The sequence below is a fragment of the Lygodium microphyllum genome, chromosome 14, assembly GCF_053477565.2.
Source record: "Lygodium microphyllum isolate KBCC chromosome 14, Lygodium_microphyllum_v1.1.10, whole genome shotgun sequence".
Taxonomy (NCBI): Eukaryota; Viridiplantae; Streptophyta; class Polypodiopsida; order Schizaeales; family Lygodiaceae; genus Lygodium; species Lygodium microphyllum.
The window spans coordinates 17625442-17647311 of record NC_141148.1 but is presented as its reverse complement, the minus strand read 5'-3'; positions in this window follow the sequence as shown (position 1 = coordinate 17647311).

The window sequence follows — 21870 nt, the reverse complement described above, 5'->3', positions numbered from 1 at the left end:
CAGAAGTACCCGGTCCAAATCACATGGCATCAAAATTTCCATCATTTATCTGGAATAGGATCTTCCAACGTCCCAGACGTTGGGCTCATGGGGATCTCCAACTCCATTTTGGACAGGCAAGGGGTGTCCAGAGCTCCACCTGACCCACAAATGGTCTAGGAGTGAGATGCCATTTCTGTGGTTGGCCTTTTCACCACTCAACCATCGCCCTATGAATTGAGCAATGCCCTCTCGGGATAATCTGCGGTGCGATCTTGGAGATGATCCATGCGTGTAAAATATCCTTCCTTAATTAATCCAATTAAAATTCAAGCACAATCAAGGCAATCAGTCCTAATATCATTTTCTAGGAAAACATTCATTTATTCCCATGGCAACTTGTCATTATAGACCCCTGCCATGCATTTGCCATCAACAAAATCCTTGGAATATTTATCCAAATCACAAAGCGATAATCCCTTGATTGAAAGAAAAACATTTAGGGTGTTGTTCAATCAACCAACAAAACTAATTGTATTTTTCCCAAACAATACAATAATAGACGCGATAATAATTCCATCACATATTCTCTCTCCCCCTTGGGGCCAAAGAGGAGAATTTACTTAATATTCCCTCCTTTAGCCTAAGGCATATGCTAAAGGTTCCAATACTAAGCATGTTGTAAGTCCGATCATTTCAATGTAAATTAATCAATCTAGCAAGAGCATTTATGCCTCTTCTCTAAGTGAGAATTATCTTTTAGTATTTCCCTACTATGCAATATTTTATCTTTGCTTTATCTTCCTTTCTCCTAAGGCAAGGAGTCGCATGTCATCGATGTAAAGTTCACATAATCTCTCCCATGTATGTACCGTCTATATGCATTTGCGAACCTTAAGCAATATTATCCTCAATAAAGATTAATCAAATACTCATCGATGCTCAACACTTTAGTGTCCCATATGTTGCTTATGCTATGCATGGATTCATCACATAGCAACTAGGTGCAATTTAACTCCCTTTAATACAAGCACTTCACAAACTTCATCTTTGAATATTTGAGATGCAATTTATCATTTTCAATGACCTATTCTAGCACCACAAGGTACAGAGCCTAATGTATCTCTTGCGAGCATTAAAACAAGCATCTATCAATTTGAAAATACATTACTTATGACCAATACCGCAATTGGATTAACAGTGATGCCTTCCCCCGAAGCTTCGTTGCTAGTTGTAGGATTGCCATCCGCATGCGACATTCTTTGCTTAGATGCCATTGTCCGCAAGTAGACTCAAGAGATTAAGAAGGTGGAATAGATTCAAGATGGGAGAGCGTAAGAGTAGATGGTTAAATTGAGGATCGAGATAGAGGAAAATTGCGCAGCCTCTCGGGGTAACTCTTCTCTCTCTCTCTCTCTCTCTCTCTCTCTCTCTCTCTCTCTCTCTCTCTCTCTCTCTCTCTCTCTCTCTCTCTCTCTCTCTCTCTCTCTCTCTCTCTCTCTCTCTCTCTCTCTCTCTCTCTCTCTCTCTCTCTCTCTCTCTCTCTCTCTCTCTCTCTCTCTCTCTCTCCCTCTTGGAGGGGTATCCTCTGTCTCTCCCTCTCTCTTGCAGCCTTTCGGGATCTCCTTATGCTTTCTTGTGCCTCCCCATGCCTCATAATTATAATGAATTAGAGAGGAAGGGATAAGGCTGAGAACAAGAGTGGAGGGGCTCTTAGAAGACTCGGTGATTTGATGCTCAGATCATAAATCTGATGGTTGCATTGGCTCCAAAAGGGGGGTAAAACCTCCAAGTCACTTGGTTGGAAAGCTTTCGGATCACTCCTTCTTCCTCCTTCTGTTCGAAGTGTTGTCTACTGCCTGTAGACTACAATCGCAACGAGCGCAATTTCACCAGTTACTTTTCTTATTTTTCTTTTTATAAAATATCCTAAACTAACTAAAACATCACTTGTCTTTTCTTTTAAATGACTTTCAGTTCTGTCTTTTTAGGATAATATCTAAAATATAATAGTTTTTTTTGCCCAAAAATCTAATATTTTCGAACCATCCAAACTATACACATTAATACTAGTATGGCTCATAAGTCCCGTTCACATTGTACTTTTCGTGAAGGATGGCTATGGTCCTTATCAATCCAAGAAAAGTGTCGGATTTACGACTCTCGATTTTTTTAATATATTTTTAATTAAATAAAAATTATTAGCTATTAATGTTAGTTAGTTTTTACCTTAGTTAGTCTTTAGTTAGTAATCTTACTAACTTATTAATTGACTAACTGACTTTTGAACTAACCAACTAACTTTTATTGCACGGAAATATTACATAAATATTGGCAACCTTAAGGGCTTCCATCCACCTTTATCTCTTTAAATTATTCTGAAGGTAAGCAAGATGGTTTGTATCAATGTAACAATACCCTCCACTTAACATCCATCGCCTTTCGTAATACAGGGGTGAAGGATTGTATATCTGATCTAATACCCACATCATCTAGTCTCTCTAGCTAAAGCTAGAGGAGTGCATTACTAACATAAACATAACTTGGAAAATCAAGAATCGTTCCCAAGGTTTGTCTTTCTGCCAGAAATCAAGAATATATATCAACAAGAGAAGACTTCATTGCTTAAGAGAAAAGACACTTTATGCTATAAATATAACTAGTTGTATTTACATCTCCTTTTCCAACTTTTTTTTAGCTTCTTACTATTATAGGGACCATTGCAATACACTCTCTATGAGTTCTCTAGCTATGATACTTATGGACTTTACATCAACTACCATGTGATCTATCAATCTTCCTTATGTATGTACTTTGAATGAGCTAACAAAGTACTTAGTTGATGTTAGATGCTTTGGGGTAGTTGGTTGATCCTTCCTTCATTTATCATATTTGATTTTTTATTTGAGAGGGTCTGTACAAAGCTAATAACCAAGGAATGGGAGTTTCCTAGGGAAGTGCTACCCTTGTAAAGACACCCTTAAGGTTTATGTGCTCATGAATACATTCAAGTTTACTTTATAACTCTATTTCTAAGTCACTTTACAGGTGGATTGTTGCTTGTTGAGATCAAGATCTAAGGTCATGTCTTGGGACTCTCAATCTTCTATGATCTATGTGACTTGTTCCAGTTGAGTTAGGGTGGCTCTCTTTAAGGCACAATTCTTACTAAGGCTAGCACATTAGATATAGGGTTTCTTTGTTGCATTACATGTTTCTTTGGATTTCTAGTCTACTTGGTCAAGGCCTTCATACATGTCTAAGTGTGCTCAAGGTGGTTCAAGGTATGTATGGAGTACTCAATGGCACTCTTATTAGATCTAGAAGGTCTTTTAAAGCTTAAAGGGAAATATAGTCTCTCCTTGTGACTTGCTAGTGGTCTTCTAATCTAGGGCCAAAAGATGTAGATGGTCTAACAAACACAAAAACAGTCCAAGGGTGTGAAAAAATAGTCCATGTGTATTACCTCATGCAATTACATAAGGGTGTACTTCGAAGGCTTACATGAGTTCTAGTTAAAGCTCAAGATCAGCCCATTGAGATCCTTGCAAGAGTGAAAGGTCTTTAACATACAACAATAAAGTCCAAGAGTAATTGATTGGCATTTGATTGATCTAGTGTATACTCAAGGTGACCTTGCGGTATTTGCTCAACCAATGCTTTGATGTTACTTGTTATCAAAGATGAAGTTCTCCTAAGTCTCTCAAATGATGCAAGCTTAGTCTAGGTAATGCAAGTTAATGTCAACTTGTGTATGATTTGGGATGGTCATTGTTGGGGCTAGATGTGAGTCAAAATTGGCCTTGAGTTATCCAATTTAACAATACCTCAAGGGTATTCCTTCAAAGGAAATAGTCTCTTTTCTTATGGTCAGGGGTGCTAAGTCATCAAGTGGTATGCAAGGCTTGTAGGTATTCTAGGCTAGCCTCCAGAGTTGTTAATGGGGGGTCTCAATGTGGATGAAAGACTATGGATTGAAACTCTATATGGGTCAAGATGGGCTAACTTTATGGCCCATTTTGCAATTCAAAAGTCCTCTTATTGTCAAGACTTGATGCTTACAAAGGCTAAGAGGCGTTAGCTCATTCTCTTTAATTATAATCAAGTAGGTGTGCTTTAGGCATGACTAAATGGTTACAAGGGCCTAAAACTCAAGCCTTGAGGTATTCCTCTCACTAATAGGGGAAAAGGGATGAAGCTTTGGTTTGGGCTTTAAGAACTTGTGGTGGTGCAACCTCTTCTATAAGCTTATGCTTTACTCTTGAGTGCCAAATTTCCTTTCTATACATCAAGGGCTTGTTTTAGAGTTCCCTTGAGATATTCTTGTGAGGTTTTGATAAAAGTGGTGGGGCTCCTTCAAAGAGTCCTAATAGTGACTCCTTGAAACTATAGTTTAATCACTTATGGTGCCTAACAAGCTCAAGCTTGATGGTTTCTAATTGTCCTAGGGCTCAAATTCCCCAAGCTTGAGGTACTATTAGCACATAGCACTTTATAATTCTGAATCTAAGCACACAAGATCCTAATTTTAGTATAGGTTCAAAGATCTCTCTAGGGTAGTGGTAATGAAGCTCTAGGGTGCCCACAAAAGTCCATGGATTGATTGCCAAACCTTCAAAGGTCTTAAGTGTCAATAATTACATCCCCTCAAGGTATCCTTGATGGTGATACCTTGAAGATGCTTATACAAGCACAAACAAGACCTCTCCACAAGCTAATCAAATATTTGTGAGCTCTTTTTGAACAAGGAATTCCTAGTGTTGCTTATAAAAATGATGTTGTGGCCTCAACATATTAATACCTAGAGGGGTGCCTTAGATGGGTTGGGGTAGAATGATAAAGATTTGATCAAGAATGATTGGTCATTCTCTAAACAAGCCTTAACAAAGTATTAGGGTGACTAAGGGATCATCAAAAAATGTATCTATGGAAATATTACACCCCCTCAAGGTATTGATGGTTGGAACACCTTGAGGATAGTCAATGAGGCTCTATGTGAAGCATAGGTGGAAGTTCAAGGCCCTTTAACAATTGCACAAAGATAGGGTGTACAATTAGTGAGATGGGTAGGTGCTAGACCTTCAAATGGATGTCAAGGGAAAGTAAAGAGCACTCTCTTTGTACTCACCCTTGGAATACCTACAAGGATTATTATTCACATGGTGGTGGCCTTTGACATTAGGTAGAGTGAGGAATTATTGTTGGGTTATAGACAATGTACTTCTTTGACTATGAGATCAAGCATGAACACCTCAAGCCCAAATGAGGTAGAAGAGGGTAGTGTTAGGCTTTAAGGTTTAGGCCCTTGATGTGTTCATGGTATTAGTACCTCAAGGATGGCTAATTTGAGCTCATTGGATCTCTTTCCAAGCTAAAACAAGTGTGAAAGGCTTTTAGTCAATCCAAGGCACATTCGATGTAAGCAAAAGATATTTCTTGACATGTAAGAGCAATGTAGGGTCTAGGCTATATGCCCTTAAGGTATTAATTTCAAAAGGTGTATCTTTGATGGTTTGGGGACTTCTTGCAAGGATTACTTTGAGGAGGTAGGTATTTCTCTTATAAGACAAGCTTGGCAAGATGACAAGGTACATCAAGATCAAGTCAAAAGTACCTATGGCTTGTGGTGCAAAGAAACACACTGTTAAGATATTGGACTATGAAAGGCTCAAAAGTCTTCGCTAGATGATTTTGGGTCCTTTAAGCTATATACCAAGTCAATTGTTGGTGTACTCAATGCATGAGAAGAAGGGTATGAGATTAAATGCTATGTATGCCAAGCTAATGTTCAAGGGTGGAGTTATATTGATAATCAAGAACAATAATTTGTAATACTTAAGATGATTGGCACAATGAGTACTCTCAATTTAATCAACCCAATTAAAAGCTAATGTGACTATAGGTACATGTAATGAATTGGGAGCATCTAAGTATAAAGGGTTACTAAAACCACTAATGACATTACAACAAGCATTGAAATGTCATAACAAGTTGAGATGGCATGAAACTGCCTCAATTTTCATCCCCTTACACCATGTGTAGAGTAGAAGGGCATTCTTTGGATAAATTGAGAATATGAAGAAGCGATGTGTAGAGCATGAGGGCATTCTTTCAAGAATATCAAGAAGCCACTCTAATGTCCTAGAGATAGTGTCTAGGAGCATCTAAGAGTCTAGGCTATCCTTTAATACATGTAGCTCAAACACACTTTCTTTTCAATGTTCGTTTATGTTAATAAAATTCAAATTGATATTACATCACAATACAAGTGATTGTTACCTTATTAAATTTTGATTGGGAGAAGCATGATTATTCTAGTTGTGAGATGACTCAAGACCAAGAAATGGTGCATGGGGGCCAAGTAGTGGTGGCCAAAGAGGGGTGACAATGGTGCCTATGAGCTGATTTAGGAATACTCAACTTTTGGTCTTGCTGAAGGCAAGAAGGCATGCTCACTATTGGGGCAAAGTTATTTAGATTAATGGAAACTAGTTTATAAAGTCTTATATGGTAACATTTGGTTGATTGTGGGCAAAATTTTAACAATTATTAACACTTTTTGGTCCTCCTTTTAGGGGTTGCACCTTGAATGTATGGTTGAATAAGAAGACCAATTTATTACTCTTACATGCAAGGTCTTATTTCCATTAAATGCTCTTACATATAGAGGTTTTATTAGTTTTCCTTGTTGACCTCTTCTTTCATTCAATGATTTTTCCTAGTAAAGAATTTTGGGACATAAAGGAGGAGTCCAACAAGGCGTATGTGTTTGATTAGCTGGTGGTGGGGCAGAAGCTCATCAAGGTAACAATTAATAGTTGGTGCCATTTGGAGATTGAAGGCCTTTGGAGAGAAATGGTTTAACTAGTTCTATGTTTGTCTTAATCAACCTTTTTTATGAAATATTTTGATTGTTTCCTATTGTGGAGGAACTGATTTTCCATTTGGAGTTGGTTACATAAAGATAAAAATATCGTTTGGACAAAATGACTTTATGAGTTCAGAGGATCCATTGCTACCCCTAATCTTATCACTATGAAGGAGAGTTACTTTTTAAAAATGAATATCTATATATCTAGCTACTTGAGTAAAAACAAGGATCTCCGTGTTGAGAAAAAATATGCATTATGAAATGTGTTGATTGTCCCAATGTAATGGATTATTTTGGGTGCATTGGGAATATGAAATCCTTTTTTAGGATTGTTTCATTGAAGAAAAATTATAGCAATCTCTCAAACTAACAACTACCCAAAATGATGGATTACTAAAAATAGCAAGCAATATCTTGAAGTTGAGAAAGTTAAAAGGAAGAGTAGTCATGTGCTAGGAAAATGGTAGCATCATTTTTGGAATGATTTTAGGCATAGTGTCTCTTAAGAAGTACACTTGTAGCTATTTTTGGATCCTCCAATTTGCAAAGTTCAAGCATTAAACTCTATCTTATGCAATTTGTACTTAATATAAAAACAATAACTTAATTCTTAACATAAATATATTAATCTTCAAGCAAGTCCATAAGTCCAATATGAGTGAGTCAAGTGTTATAGGCAATCCACAAAGACTCAAGTGCATTTTATCTAATAGCGAAGTGAACTATACAAGAGAGAGAAAAAGGGTTAGGGATGCTTGTTTCTAAAACCCTACATATTTGAAGTTCAAAACTAATAGACTTTCATTCTTGTGTGTGCAAACTTGAACCATTACTTCTTTATCTTCTTCTCCTTCTTGCTTCCACACACACACACACAAAATTTCCACACACACACAAACAACATTGTGTGTGTGTGTGTGTGTGTGTGTGTGTGTGTGTGTGTGTGTGTGTGTGTGTGTGTGTGTGTGTGTGTGTGTGTGTGTGTGTGTGTGTGTGTGTGTGTGTGTGTGTGTGTGTGTGTGTGTGTGTGTGTGTGTGTGTGTGTGTGTGTGTGTGTGTGTGTGTGTGTGTGTGTGTGTGTGTGTGTGTGTGTGTGTGTGTGTGTGTGTGTGTGTGTGTGTGTGTGTGTGTGTGTGTGTGTGTGTGTGTGTGTGTGTGTGTGTGTGTGTGGAAATTTTGTACACACACACACACACACACACAACATTTTGTGTGTGTGCGCGCACGATAAATAGAAGGGAATGTTTTATGCATTAATCTTAGGTCCACAAAAATCATTTTCTTTGTTCATTTTGATTTATACAATTTTGTAAATATGAGGCTTCCCCTCTCTATTCTCTTTCTTCTTGCCTTCTCCTTCTTCCTCTCATACCCATTTGGGTAGACCTAGGAGGCCATTTCCATATATATATATATATATATATATATAGAGAGAGAGAGAGAGAGAGAGAGCTTGTAAAAAGCTTCCCTACTTCTTATCTAACTTCTATGCTTCTTCTTCTTCCTCCTCTTTGCTTTTGGTGGTGATAGTGATAGTGGTAGTATTGAAGAGAAGGAGGTTACAATAAATAAGGGAGCTACACTTGAAACTTAAGAGCATTGGAAGTTTGCTCAATGGATTAGGATATAACAAGAGAGGTAGATTACAATTAGTCTACTATAACTAGCTTTGAGCCTCCTTCTTGCTTTTCTTACATTCAATGTAACATCCCTACTCTCGCATGGGAACTACCCCCCCCCCCCCCCCCAAATTTATTAAAATTTTATTTGAGAGTATTTAAAAAGAGAAAAGAAATACAATGCTAAGGTTCTCAAATAGGGGTTGCTAACAAAACAACATAATATTGGCACCAAGTTAGTGAATATCTATAGCAAGTGGTGTGCATTTGTTAAAGCACAATAAGGTGTTTGATGAATTTTTACTTTAGAATTTGGCTAGTGCTATCTCCACCTTTGCTTCTTTTCTTGAGGGACTATAATAAGTCATCTAAGGTTGCTACTTGTGAGCAATTATGGATATCTAGGTATACCTCCCTCTTTTTATTCACAAACTCTCTTTTCTTGAGGGACTATAATAAGTCATCTAAGGTTGCTACTTGTGAGCAATTATGGATATCTAGGTATACCTCCCTCTTTTTATTCACAAACTCTCTTTTCTTGAGGGACTATAATAAGTCATCTAAGGTTGCTACTTGTGAGCAATTATGGGCATCTAGGTATACCTCCCTTTTTTTGTTCACTAACTCTCTTTCTAACCTATCATTATATATAATCATTGATACTACATATGTGCACACACACACACTCTCTCTCATGAACTCTATATACATGTATATATACAATTGTGCTTTAAAAACCCTATATAGCTGGCCTTAATCACTATCATTTGTACTTCTACCTATTCTATATGTCATAGTAAACACTATGCTATGGGCTATTGCATATACTATACTCTTCTTGTCTTTTCTATGCTATGGACATGCCCACAATTCATTACCAGCTATGTGATAAAAAACTAAAAAAGCAGAGCACATTTGTTGATGAGAAAAGAAGGCATGAACACACACGCGCATGCACGCACGCACAAAATAGTGTGCAAGAAACTCTTCTTGCTTAGTAGTTCCTCATAAATACAATTGGGTATCCTTGCTTAGTCTCTTATTTATAGAACTTTGGCCAGGGTTAGAATGTCATAAAACTTAAGTTCACTTCTCACCCACACTCTAACTTATGTCATCTTTGTTTATATGTTAAATATATATTAGCACCCCCCTCAATGCCTTGGGTGTGGCATTAGACTTACATGGAAAAAATATCCCCCTAAAAACATGGTGGATTGCCTTTACAATTTAGGCTTGCAAGGATGACTTGGAGATATGATTTCCCAACAAAATTCAAATGCATTTAGATGCTTGGACAAAATCAACTTCTTTGTCCTTAGTTATATATCTATTTTCTCTACATTTGTTGCATTTCATCTTATCGGGGTATTTCTTTCGATAATTACTTACTATGCATCATTTTTTATGGCAAAAATAACATCTTTTTGTTGTTGCTTGGGTGATGAATACTTGCTCTGTTGGTGCTGATATAGATACCTTAGTTATTTGATTGAGTTTTCTCATTGTTTAAACATGATTGAATTACTCCTTCAAAAATAAGATTCAAATTATTATTAAGGGTAGGACATCTTCCTCACAGATTAGTGCTTGGATTGGTGCTAATTATGCCATCACCCCTTTTGTGTGGGAGATAAATGTCCCCAATCCTTCTTCTTGCAACTCCAAGCTAAAGAGCTCTATCTTTAGTGATAACTTAGAACTTTTTTATTTAGATCTATATACCTTTTCCAACTCATCACACTTGGATTCACAGTGGAGAGTTGATCCACATGGTGTATGAGGGACATCCACCAAAGGTAACATTATGATACATTGATCCCTCTCATCATCTTCAACATCATTCGAGTTGCAAATATTGAAAACCCTCATGCCTTTAATAAAAATCCAATATCCTCTTTCCATAATTTTGTACCTAACAAGGACTTGTCATGGGTGGAAATGTTCATCTAGAATTTCCTAATTTGAGGCCTAAGCTCATCTTTAGCCATTTAGGAAGGTTTTACCATTTGCACAGCAATGCCTAGTCCTCTTACAATAAGGTGGTAGTGGGAGCAATAAAATATGAGAATTACAAAAGAAATACACAGTGAGGGTAAGTAGCCTCTAATTTTTTGTTTAATAAATTAGCAATATCAGAATACCAAGCTTGCAAGTTGAGCTACACCTTATAATGATGATTATACATTGCATTGAAGAAGTGAAGAAGTTTAATGCATTTGCATTAGATTGGTTCGCTAACAAAGCTTATGAATCTCTCCTTGACAAATTTCACCACTCAAAAACATATTTAAAAGTGTTTAGAAACACTAATTAAGCTATAACTTGAAGAAGATAGTGCATACATATACCTTTGAGCTCAAAACTACCTTCCAAGCTCTACAAATTTACTTGTATGGAGGTCCATGGAGTCACCAAATTGAAGAGTAAGAAATCTTGCACATAATCCTGAATGAACAAAAGAAATGCAACACTTGGCTTTTAACAAGAAAACATGATAGCCATCAATAAATTGAAGCTTTCTAGCTTTTGGATGTGCTTGCCCAAATACATTGTTTAAGTGTTTTGCTCATAACAACTTTGAGTTGGAGATGCCCCACTATGAGACCTTTGAAAGCCCTAACATAGCCCCAAATATTATACTTTTTATAAAGTTTACAATAATAATTACATGAAAATAAGATGATGATTTAAATTATATTTGTGGATTTTCAACATTATTTAATTACTGCATGATTAGGGCTTATCATGCATAGCCTTGCATCTAATACTGGTTGTTCATGCTTGGTAGTTAAATGGTAGGGACTATTGTGATTTTGTGCTTGGTGTAGAACATTATTAAGAGAAATTATTATTATTCGAGGAATGCTTATGGTACACAAGGGATATTTATTTATTAGGCTCTCAAGTAACATGAAATTATTATAGTTTTTATGCACACTCTTTAGCATAATGATTGTATGCACACAAGAACTAGTGATCATTTGAGAGCTGAATTATAAAAGTGTGGAATTATTATTTTAAAGATATATATCTTGAATAGATTAGGATTAATATTTTTAGGTCTTATTTTTAGGAAATATAGTTACTTTTGAGAATATAATTGGAAAAGAAGAGTCGTGTAAGGAAGGGAAATGTATGGGCTAATTTTGGGATGTCTTTTGTATTTTGAGCACCAAGATAATAAAATCAAATAAATAAATGCATGGGAAATGTACTCACTTATATATTGGAAAAAAATTGTACCCAATCGGTCTATCATGCATTTTTGTCTCTCAACTTTTCTCTCTTGCAATTAGTGGTTCTCTCAGTTTTCTTTAATTTTGTTCTAAGCTATGGAGAATTCTTGCAACATTAATATCAGAGCATAGTGATTGGCTTGTGTGTCACTATCATAGCATAGTGATTGGCCTATGTGCCATTATCAAGTTCAATATCAAGATCAAGGCATCCATCAATCATCAAAGTTCTCTCCATCTTCCCCATCAAGCATCATTGAAATGACTATTGGACAAAGCTTCAACACAATGATTGCTTGCCTTAGAGAGTGGGAGTGGTCCTTCCACCAATTCCAAAATCAAAGAGACCTTCCAAAAGCCCTCTTTGACAAGTCTCCTTCTTCTCAAGCCCATGTATACAATAGAAAAACCATTCATAAGTGTTTTATCTCCACAAAGATGGTTTTGGAGAGAGAGAGAGAGAGAGAGAGATCTACTACCTAAGACTTGTTCTTGCTACCATGGAATCTCTAAAACCATTTTGGGCGTTCTCTACTGCTTTAGATCAAACATCAAATTGCTTATGTCAATTAGCATAATAGGCAATCGATCATGGAGCTCCAAAAATCATGTTAGAACAATCGTCATTTTTTTCGATGCCATTTTGTTCTAGTTTGATTCTATTGGGGGCAAAGGCTCTTGTGCTTAGCCACCTATGTATTAGTTACATAGGTAGTACCTGCACCATGTATTAGTTATCCGCTCACATGTACACTGCAGATGGCCCAGGCACCCATCATTGTCACTTCATTCTTTATTCTTTTAGTGGCATTTGAATAAAGGGAAGACCGATCACACATTGTGTCTATTGGAGTTTCCACATCCTCTCTCTCTCTCTCTCTCTCTCTCTCTCTCTCGCTCTTGCTCTTGCTCTTGCTCCTTCCACCATAGCTCTTGCTTTCGCTCCGTGCTTCCACATCTGAGCTCACTCCCTTCAATTGTTATTAAAGCTATCTTTCCCAAGAGCTTGAATCTACCAATCCATCATTACTTTAGCTTATGGAGAATACCTTTAGCTCACAATTTTAATGGTGGCCATGGCTTCTTCCATTCAGGGTGAACTTTGATCTCTCGCTTCCTTCAGCTTGTGTTGGATTCTTCTAGGCCACTGGTACACTTGTTTTAAGTCCCCTAAAGTGCTTTCCCAACCCCATTCCCATCAACATGAGCAATAATAGTGTGAATTGTGCTTGTTGCTATTGCCCACTTTCCAACTCTCTCAGGCATATCCTTCACCTCTTGGCACTACTCCCAGTACTTGGCAAACCTTGTGGACTCTTCCCCGGCATTGGTCTTGTGATTCTAGCTTTGTGGACTCTTTCCCGGAATTGAACTTGTGATTATAAGCATCATTTGAAGATTTTGAGATCAACCATCCATTGACTCATAGTTTATGACAATTTGTTGTCATACAGTTCAAGACAGCACTTCCCTCATTGTCTAGACATAACTTATACTTCTCGGGATGTCTATTTGATACCAAATCATTTGGGGATGCTATGCCAATGTATTGGAATGCTATAGGACTAATTTGAGTACTCATTTTCCCATTTTTATAGAGGTTTTTTATTGTTGTAATAAGCATGGTTGAATACTATTTTATTGGTGATCTTGTATGCCTATTTCCATTGGATGCTTTCTAAGCACTTTGGATGCTACATTAGGGTATACAATTGATATGACATGCTTGGTCATGCTCTTGAACTGAGCTTGGAGCTTTGACTCTTGACATTGGCTATCATTCACCATTATGTATGGTCACATGATGCTACAATAAGAGCTTTGCGAGTTACTTAGCTCAAATGCTCCTAGATATATGCTACTTGGATCTTGGATGTATGGATGCCTTCCACCCTTCTACATGATGTTTTGAGCCTTGTTTGCCCATCTGGCATTCAGCTTTTGTCGTAGTGGAAGCTATTGGGCTTTAATGTATTAAACCCAATTGACACTTGGATGTTACATTGACCATTTGGTTATGCAATTGAGCTTGAGGATCTTATAGTGAGACCGTGGGACCTAGTGACATCTACATGCTCTCGTCATTCTTTATGTATGCAGTTGATGCTTAGTGGGATGATCTGGTTTTGGTTTTGGGTCAGCACCTATCTCTATCACATGATGTTGTTAGTCATGTATACATCTTGCCTTGCTATGTATTGAGCTTTGTTACATTGCTTAGTCCATCGTGCCTTTGGTTGGTCTCTTCTATTACCTGTCAGACCTACTCTATGCACGATGGTTATGCCTATGGGATGTATCTCATTCTGATACATTGATCCTTTGACAATTCTTAGTGCCAATCGCATATTCACTCACTACCAATTGTAAATATTCTCCCTAGCAATTACAGTTTGTCTTGTATCAGTGATTGCCTCTACTATTGTAACTTCACTTTACATGTTGTAGTTGCAATTTACTACACTATTTATGTGATCATTTACCTCCATTTGACAACCTTTTGCATTGAGTCTGTGAAGAGCTCATTACTTGCTTAGTATCCCTTGTTTTCAACTTGATCTAGTAGAGGTTTTGGAGCTAATTCGTTGGTTATTACAGTAGCCTATTTTACCCTTTTTTGTGCATTTGCTTGGTCTCAATATGGCTGATGGTTTCAATGATAGTGCTATCTTCAATATGACAAGTTGGATGGCACCAACTATAGCTATTGGAAGGCTCTGGTAAGTTTTAGTGCAAAAAATGTAGGTTAAGCCTTGAAACGTGAGGGTCTCAAGCCCAAACCTATTGATGTAGAGGATTGGCAAGTTTTAGTGCAAAAAATGTAGGTTAAGCCTTGAAACATGAGGGTGTCAAGCCCAAACCTCTTGATATAGAGGATTGGGTTGAATTGAATGTGTCAAGCCCAAACCTATTGATGTAGAGGATTGGGTTGAATTGAATGAACTATGTAAGTCCACAATCATATTGTCCCTCTCTAAGCAGGTTTTCTATAATGTTATTTTTAATGGGTAATCCACATGGGACTTATGGGATAAAATTCACAATTTCTATGATAAGTAGAGCCCCACTTCTCATAAGTATTGGCTAAAGAACCTCATGGACCTTTGGCACAGGATTGAATTTAAGGGTAATCTTTCCTCTTTATTCCTCTTAGTTACATTGCATGAATCATGGGATACATTTTGTAATGCTATGTGTGTAAACATGCCTACAGATGGGTTAAAATTACAAGATGTAAAGGATGAACTCTTCAATGAAGAGGTTAACGAAAAAAATATCGATGCTTCCCACACCTCTCATGTTTTGACAATTAGAGGCAATAATGGTAGAAATGATCACCATGGAAGAGACTCTCAGCAGTCTCGTTCTCAGTCACATGGACAGTCTCATAGTAAGTCCCCTGGGTATAAGTCCTCATTGACTTGTCATTACTATAGGAAAGCAGGGTATATTTGGCCACATCGCCATAAAATGCACGAAGCACAAGGAAAATGGCAAGGGTAAAGTACATGACAAAAATGATGATCACAACATTGTCCCTAGTTAGCAAGTACAATGTTAAGATTGAAGAGATTCATATTTTGCAAACTAATTATGATGATTTCATACTTACATCTTCTTCTCTTGATACTTCATAAAACTAACAAATGCTTTATTAGGGTATACTTAGTGTTGGCTGATTGATTTAGGGGTTTCTTTTCATGTGACTTTACCTCATAAAGAGTGGTTTCACTCATATCGCAGTATGACTAGATTTGTCCATTTGGGTAAAACCTGGCATTAGATATCATTGGTATTGGTGACATCCAGTTGGTTTAAGTAGCATGTTCACTCTTTACAATGTACATCATGTACTGGCTCTCACTAAGAGCCTTATCTCTACTAGCACTCTTGATGATGTAAGTTATGTAGTTTCTTTTGGTGATTCCTCATGGAAAACTACATGTGGAAATCTTGTCATTGCACATGGTACTAAGTCTAATACTCTCCACCCCTTGCTTGTATTTGGGTAAATTGACCATGTTTCAGTAGTGGATGGAGTTCCACATGTATCTCTTTGGCATCATCACCTTGGGCGCATGTCCTTGAAAGGAATGAAAATGCTTACCCATTTGTAGTATCTTCTGTTCCTTGATTGTAAGTGCTTTAAGTCTTGTGATCATTGTTTATATGGTAGGTAGACACATAATATGCATAAAAAGTTTGGTATGACACGCATGGGTGAGCCTTTGGTTATTGTTCATTTGGATGTATGTGGTCCCATGCCTTACAAGCCATTAGGTGGTGTAAAGTATTTCTTTACCTTGATTAATAACTATATGCATAAGGTCTAGGCATACCCTATTAAGTAGAAATAAGAAGTCTTGACTATCTTTCTATGTTGTCTTGGTTTGGTGGAACTGTTGAGATATCAAGCCGGAAAGTGCAAGAGTGCATTTTCTCAGATTGAGACGCCCTTCGCGGTGTAGCAGGAGGGCAGTATATGCTGCAGGAGAGGGCTTTAGCCCCTGGTTGCTCTGTTTTTTTTATTCGAGGCCATTTTGGGGCCCGTTTTGGAGGCAGAAGTTTTCTGCACGCACTCAGGAAAAGGCCCAGTTTTATGTTGTGTGACCACTGTTCTACAGTTTTGCAGATTTGCCCTTGTGAGGCTGAAGCTGTGTTCTTTGCAGTGACAGAATTCTTTGCAGTGTTCTGTAATGGCGTCTGATTCTCTTTCACAGATTGTCACTGAAAAGCTTGACAAGAATAACTTCCAAGCATGGAAGTTTAGAATGACGAATTTCCTTATGGGAAAAGGATATTGGGAATTCGTTGCAGGAAATGAAGAAGAACCAGTTCTTCCTGATGTTTCCAATCAACAGCAAATGCAAGCATTTAAAGCATGGCATGAGAGAGCCATGAAAGTTATGTACTGGCTATCTATCAGCATTTCAGACTCTATGATTGTGCATATTCAAGATGCAAGTACGCCAAAGGAGGCATGGGATACTTTGTCAAAAATGTATAGCACAAATACGCAAGCCAGGAAAATGCAACTCAAGCAAGAGTTGCACAATGTGCAAAGAGAAAATATGAGCATCAATGACTACCACATGAAGGTGAAGAAGATTGCAGATGCACTTGCTTCGATTGGGTCGCCAGTGGAAGATGATGATTTAGTTTCTATAACCTTGAATGGTCTAGGAAAGGATTATGCACAGTTCTGAACATCCATTTCCGTCCATGAAAGATTTCCTGATTTTGAGGAGTTGATTGCTCTTCTAATTTCTGAGGAGCAAAGAAATGGTGGTGCATCCTCTTCAGGAGGAACTTCAAAATAAGCTGTCTTCTACTCAAATGCTGGAAGAGGTAGAGGTAGCGGTAGAGGAGGCCGATCTGGAGGCCATGGTAGAAATCAGAATATGCAGCAAACTCAAGAAAACCAATCCTATGGAGGAGGACGTGGTAACTCTAGAGGCAGGGGGAGCCAAAGAGGTCGTGGTAGATAACAAAGCGGCCAAAATGCAAACAGTAATGTTAAATGCTACTACTGTGGTAAAATGGATCATATGGCTAAAGACTGCTATAAAAAGCAGAATGACATCATGAATGGAATTTTGCAACAAGGGAATTATGCATCTTCTAGTAGATAGGGTGATGACAGAAATGAGCATTTGTTTATGGTGCAGCACATGAACAATTCTGTGACAAGTGCATAAGAAAGCAACAATGTATGGTATGTTGACTCAGGTGCATCAAACCACATGACAGGTAGCAGAATGGATGGAGGATGCAAGGAAAATGGAAAAACCAGGATTTGTGGAGACTGATGATGATACTGCACATCCTATTGTGCAGATTGGAAAATTTCCTTTGTCTATGTAGGATGGGAAAAAGAAATACCTGTCCGATGTATTTCATGTCCCGAATATCACCAAGAATCTGGTTTCCGTTGGTCAAATGATTGAGTAGGGCTTGCAGGTCAGATTTAATCCTCATGGATGCTTTGTTGAGGATATGAAAAATAAAGGTCGCTTGATAGCAAAAGGAAAGAAGAAGGGCATAATGTTTACGTTGGATGCAGACATGCCTGAATTAAGTGCAACAATGTTTGCACATGGGATTGGTGTAGTTGCAGATATTGATATCTGGCATAAACGCATTGGTCATGTTAATGTACAGCGACTTAAATCAATGCAGGCCCAAAATATTGTTGCAGGATTGCCTAAATTCAAGGTTGCAGAAATGCATAAGGTATGTGAACCCTGTCAATTTGGAAAACAGGCAAGGAAACCATTTCCTAGACATGTTCAAGAGAGTAAGAAGCCATTGGAATTAATCCACTCTGATGTGTGGACTACTAAAGCTGTATCTCTTGGAGGCTGTCATTATTTTGTCACTTTTATTGATGACTATAGCAGAAAAGTTTGGGTGTATTTTATGAAAAAGAAAAGTGAAGTTTTTGGCCATTTCAAAACTCTTAAAGCTATGGTTGAAAAAGAAACAGGCCTGCAAATAAAATGCCTAAGGTCAGATGGAGGGGGAGAGTACCTCTCAAATGAGTTTGCAAAGTTCCTGCAGGAGCATGGCATAAAGCAGCAATATTCATGCAGTCATACCCCACAACGAAATGGAATTGCATAAATGAAAAACAGGCATATTGGAGAGGTATCTCGTGCTATGCTTAATGAAAAAGACTTGCCATATTTTTACTGGGCTGAAGCAGTTGCTACAGCAGTCTACATAATGAACAGGACTCCCACTGCAGCAATACATGGGATGACTCCAGAGGAGAGGTATACTGATAGGAAACTAGATATTTCTCATTTGAAGATTTTTTGTTGCATTGCCTATGTTCATGTGTCAAATGAGTTGAGATCCAAGTTGGATCCAAAAGCTGAGAAGTGCATCTTTATTGGTTACTCTCTGCAGGCAGAAAGGGTATAGATGCTATAACCCTTCTACTCATAAGTTTACAATGAGTAGAGATGTTGTTTTTTATGAGATGAGTAGCTAGTATAAACCAGCAAATGTGATTAATGATGTAGATGCACAAAATGGTAATGCTGCACAGAATTCATAGCAACGGTCACAAAATATTAGTGGACCTGGAGCGTCCTCTAGCAGTGGTTCACATTCTTCGCCATGGATAGGCAGATTGAGATTAGGAGAATCTTCTCAAAGCAATGCAAATAGTGGTATTCAGGTATCACGAAAAGGAAAAGAGAAGGTAGATCAGCCCATGTTTGATGTGAATGCAGGTCACTCTTATGTGGATGGTGAATCCAATGGCTCAGAACAGAGCATTGATGATGAGTTGGGTATTCCTTCTATTGTTACACCTGGAGTAAGGAAGACCAGGGATGTTTTGAGAGCACCTAGGAGTGAACCTACTTTGCGCAGGTCTACCAGAGCTAGGTATCCTGTGGTTAGGCTGAAATATGATGGATTTACAGCCATTCACTATGCCTATATGGTCAAAGTGATACAGGAACTAGAACCCACTTCTTTTGAGCAAGCCATGGGAAAAGAAAAATGGGAGAAAGCCATGGATGAAGAAGTGGATGCCTTAGAAGCAAATGCTACATGGGAATTGGTACCTTTGCCTAAAGGTAAGAATGCAATTGGCTGTAAGTGGGTTTATAGGGTGAAGCACAATGCAGATGGTTCTGTGAACAGATACGAGGCAAGATTAGTAGTCAAGGGGTATACACAAACATATGGCATTGATTATGAAGAAACATTCAGTCTGGTTGCAAGGATGGCAACCGTAAGAGCAGTCATTGCTATGGCTACATCAAAGGGATGGTCTTTACATCAGATGGATGTAAAGAATGCCTTCTTGCACGGTGATTTGCAAGAAGAGGTCTATATGGAGCAGCCACCAGGTTATGTGCATGCTGTTCATACTGAGTTTGTTTGCAGGTTGAAGAAAGCCTTGTATGGCTTGAAACAAGCACCTAGAGCATGGTCTGACAAGATAGGACAATATCTTGTCAATATTGGCTTTCAGATTTCCAAGGCAGACTTTTCACTTTACGTGAGAAAAACAGAGAAAGGTATTATGCTACTTGTCATTTATATTGATGATTTGATTATGACAGGTGACAGTGATGAAGATATCCTTCATGTGAAAATGCTATTGAAGCAGAAGTTTGAGATGAAGGATTTGGGAGAGCTGTGTTATTTCTTGGGCATTGAGGTGATTAGATCACCAAGTGGGATACGGCTCTTGTAGAGGTAGTATGAATTGGACATGCTGTCCAAATATGGGATGACAGGTTGTAAGCCTATTTCAGTTCCTTTGGAGCAGAATGTGAAGCTGAGCGCAGATGTAAGTGAGCTTCTGGAAGACCCTACTATGTACATACACATAGTAGGAAGTTTGATTTATATGACTATTACGAGGCCAGATTTGAGCTATACTGTTGGATTGGTAAGTCAGTTTATGCAGGCTCCAAGGAAACCGCATTTGGATGCGGCTAGACGCATACTCAGGTATGTGAAGTCCACATTGCAGTATGGACTACTTTATGAGACTGGGGTTCAGATATAGTTGCATGGATACACTGATGCTGATTGGGCTGGTAGTATTTCTGATAGACGATCTACCAGTGGATATGTGTTCTTTTTTGGGAGTGCTGCAGTCACTTGGAGCAGCAAGAAATAGCCTACAGTTGCCTTGTCGAGAGGCTGAGTACAGGGGTGCGGCAATGGCTGCATGTGAGGTAGCTTGGTTGCATAAGCTACTTTATGATATGCATCAGCCTACAGATGGACCAATTGTCATTTATTGTGACAACATGAGTAGTATACACTTGGCAAATAACCCAGTCCATCATGCTAGAACAAAGCACATTGAGGTGCATTATCACTATGTGCGGGAGAGGGTTTTACTAGGTCTTATTGATCTAGTTTATGTCAGCACAGAGGATCAGGTAGCTAACATATTTACGAAGGCATTAGGCGCAGAGAAGCTGCGCAAGTTCAGAGACCTGCTTGGTGTGCAGGAATTGGGATTGAGCTCGAGGGGGAGTGTTGAGATATCGAGCTCCACTCGTGATATGCCAGGGTGATTGGTGTGCAGGAATTGGGATTGAGCTCGAGGGGGAGTGTTGAGATATCGAGCTCCACTCGTGATATGCCAGGGTGACCGTTGTGCATTTATGTCACCGACTTGTCAGTTGTTGCAAATGCGGTTGGTACACCGCCCATGAATAATAGCTAGATGACAGCTATCCTTATCTATTCTAGTTCGTGGCTCAGTTAGTATGCCACCTTAGTTAGTTGAGTTTGGTTTGAGACCCATATATAGGGTTCTTCTATTTCTATGTACTTGAGTTCTTTTGGCTTACACAACTAAGAAGAGGAAAACTGTTTTTAGCCTCCACCTTTGTGTGTATTCCCCCATTGTGCAAGCAAGAAAGCTACAAGTGAGACTCCTTCCTTCTCTCCCACAATCTTAATAGGAACTAGTCTAAGTATAGGCTAAAAGGCCTAAGTTTAGATAATGGAGGTGAGTATGTCTCTAAAGCCTTTGAGGAGTTTTGTGACGAGAGGAATATTAAACGTCAATTGATCGCCTTGTACACCCCCTCCCCAAAATGGTATGGGAAAATTCAAGAGCAAGTTCGCATTATGCTTAGCCAAATAGTCGTACCACAACACTTAAGGTTTGGGCATACCCTACTAAGCAAAAATCAAAATTCATGGCTATCTTTCAATGTTGGCTTACTTTGGTTGAGAACCAGTCTATGTATAGGTTGAAATGACTAAGGTCAAATAATGGGGGTGAGTATGTCTCTAAAACCTTTGAGGAGTTTTGTGAGGAGAGAGATAGTAAGTATCAGTTGACTATCTCATACACCCCACCCCAAAATGGTATGGTTAAGTACATAAATAGGAAAATTCAAGAAAAAGTTCACATTATGCTTAGCCAAGTAGACTTACCACAACATTTTTGGACTCGGGTAGTCACTACTACAATACACTAAATTAATCATTCCCCATGCATCGCTCTTCACTATCAAGTTGCAAAGGAGATATGGTCTAGCAAACTGGGACCTTATATGCTCATTTGTGTGTCTTTGGCTATCAGGCTTTCTGCCATGTTTCCAAGAACATGCGCAATAAGTTGGATCCTAAGTCTAGGAAATGCATCTTTCTTGGTTATGGAGATGTA